At 41.8% G+C, this 2,661-nt stretch overlaps 1 pseudogene; it reads right to left on the bottom strand.

Annotated features, from left to right (window-relative positions):
- Positions 1 to 1,870: 1,870 nt before the first annotated feature.
- LOC134913010 (5S ribosomal RNA) lies at positions 1,871 to 1,989 on the bottom strand (annotated as a pseudogene).
- Positions 1,990 to 2,661: the final 672 nt, after the last annotated feature.

The raw sequence follows: 2,661 nt of genomic DNA, 5'->3' as shown, positions 1-2,661 counted from the left end.
ACTATGAGCACAGAATTTACCGGTAGGTAATTAAAATCCTATTTTCTCATACGTCCTAGTGGATACTGGGGACCACATTAGTACCATGGGGATGTACCAAAGCTCCCAAACCGGGTGGGAGAATGCTGAGGTTCCTGCAGAACTGATTGACCAAACTCAAGGTCCTCAGAGGCCAAAGTATCGAACTTGTAGAACTTAGCAAACGTGTTCGAACCTGACCAAGTAGCTGCTTGGCAGAGCTGTAAAGCCGAGACACCGTGGGCAGCTGCCCAGGAAGAACCCACCGACCTAGTAGAGTAGGCCTGTATAGATCTTGGAACCGTCAATCTTGCCGTAGAATAAGAATGCTGGATAGTAAGCCTGATCCAGCGAGAAATTGACTGCTTTGAAGCAGGGCACCCAATTTTATTGGGATAATAAAGAAGAAACAGCGAGTACGATTTTCTGTGACGAGCTGTCAGCTTCACATAGATCTTCAAAGCCCTTACAACATCCAAGGACTTTGAAGTAGCGGAGGTGTCAGTAGCCACCGGAACCACAATAGGTTGGTTGATATGAAACGCAGACACCCCCTTAGGAAGAAATTGCTGACGAGTTCTGAGTTCAGCTCTATCTTCATGAAAAATCAAGTAGGGGGTCTTGTGAGACAACGCCCCCAGTTCCGACACACATCTTGCTGAAGCCAAGGCCAACAGTGTGACGGTCTTCCACGTAAGAAACTTTACATCAACCTCCTGTAAAGGCTTAAACCATTCTGACTGTAGAAACTGCAACACCACGTTGAGATCCCAAGGTGCCGTGGGAGGCACAACGGGCGGTTGGATGTGCAGAACACCCTTTAAGAATGTCTGAACCTCAGGGAGGGAAGCCAATTGTTCCTGGATGAAGATGGACAAGGCCGAAATCTTGACTTTTATGGAGCCCAAGCATAGGCCCACATCCACACCTGACTGCAGAAATAGCAGAAAACGTCCCAATTGAAATTCCACCGCAGGAAATTTCCTCTTCTCACACCAAGAGACATATTTTTTCCAAATACAGTGGTAATATTTTGACATTACCCTCTTTATGGCCTGAATCAAGGTTGGAATAACCTTATCCGGGATTCCTTTCCAGGCTAGGATTTGACGCTCAACTTCCATGCCATCAAACGTAGCCATGGTAAGTCTTGAAAGACGAATGGCCCCTGTTGTAAAAGATCCTCGTGAAGCGGTAGAGGCCACGGATCCTCCAACAGCATCTCCAGTAGATCCGCGTACCAGGCCCTTCTTGGCCAGTCCGGAGCAATGAGAATTGCTTGAATCTTTTCCCTTTTTATTCTTCAGTGGAAGTGGTGGAAACACGTACACCATCTGGTAGACCCAGGGAGTCTGCATTGGAACAAAGGAAAAGAAAGACTCTGTGTTGGGGCACACTTTGAAATGATAAATTCTAAAACTTAACTTTAATTACATACGACATAAGAAAAGGATAATTACACAGAATCCACACAGAGGGATTATCACCTCTTAAATTGATCCATTTATCAAGGGTGACGATAATTTTTAAAATTCAAATAGTACATTTTAAAGCACCTATGGTGAAAATATTAAAGACACTGGAGTCCCTAATGGATATCCAGAGTAATGAAGACAGAGGCATAAATAGAATAATTTGAATTGTGTTGCAATCCAATGCTTGGTGCCTTCTGTTAAAGGAGGTCTCCTGGTGTAGATTAATTAGCTGCGTGATAGATTCAAAGATAGAAACATTGCAAAAAGAGATAGAAAGTGTCAAAAATTGCATAGTAGACCATATTGATAGATAAGTTGATGGTAGAGGTCAAAGGTTGCTCCAACACTTCTGCTGTTTGTTGTCAGATGAGGAATTATGTTTACAGCACCTGATATTCCCTGGTGTTCTCCCCTCTGGGTACTGATCAGGCTTATCACTGCTTTGCTTCCAAAATCAGATGGGATCGGGCGTAACCAATGAAATATAGCAGTAATTTTCCCAATTTTAACAAATGAGAGAGTGTGGTTGACATGTACCTAGTAAGGGTACTTCTGCTGTACAGTTAATAGCACAGGTTCTCTGATACTTGTTACATTGCAGAGAATGTAGCCTGGCATCTGGATGAGAAAGTACTGAGTTAGGATAGATGCATGAAGAATAGGATAAGGACTCCACCTTCTGCTGTCCACTATCATATAAAATTATAGCGGAGAGTGGATGAGAGAGGTGGGCTGATCTTACCTATTGAACTGAAAACTCTTAAGATTTTATACAAGAAATCAGTGTTTTAAAGCAGTATGCAGTTTCTAATTAATTAATGTAAAATTGCTAAAGGCCATAGTGTCCTTTTTTACTGAACACATTGTAAATGATTTGTAAAAGCGCAATATAAATTTGCAATAAAAATTCACAGATATGGTCACATGTCTAATAGTCAGCTATTGATATTGAATAGAGATATCTATCATAGTGCTAGTATGCTGAATCTGAGAGCATTCAAAGACACAGCCTTTCTGCAATGCTGACAGGCTGAATTTCAGAGCAATCAAATGATCAAAAAGCCAAAATCAGAAACGAGACGTCAGCTGTTGACATTGAATAGAGATATCTCACATAGTGCTAATATGCTGAATCTGAAAACATTAAATGACACAAGCTTTCTGCAAT

The sequence above is a fragment of the Pseudophryne corroboree genome, chromosome 4, assembly GCF_028390025.1.
Source record: "Pseudophryne corroboree isolate aPseCor3 chromosome 4, aPseCor3.hap2, whole genome shotgun sequence".
Lineage (NCBI taxonomy): Eukaryota > Metazoa > Chordata > Amphibia > Anura > Myobatrachidae > Pseudophryne > Pseudophryne corroboree.
Note: the sequence above shows the minus strand (reverse complement) of the source record. Positions and strands in the feature narration are given on the sequence as shown.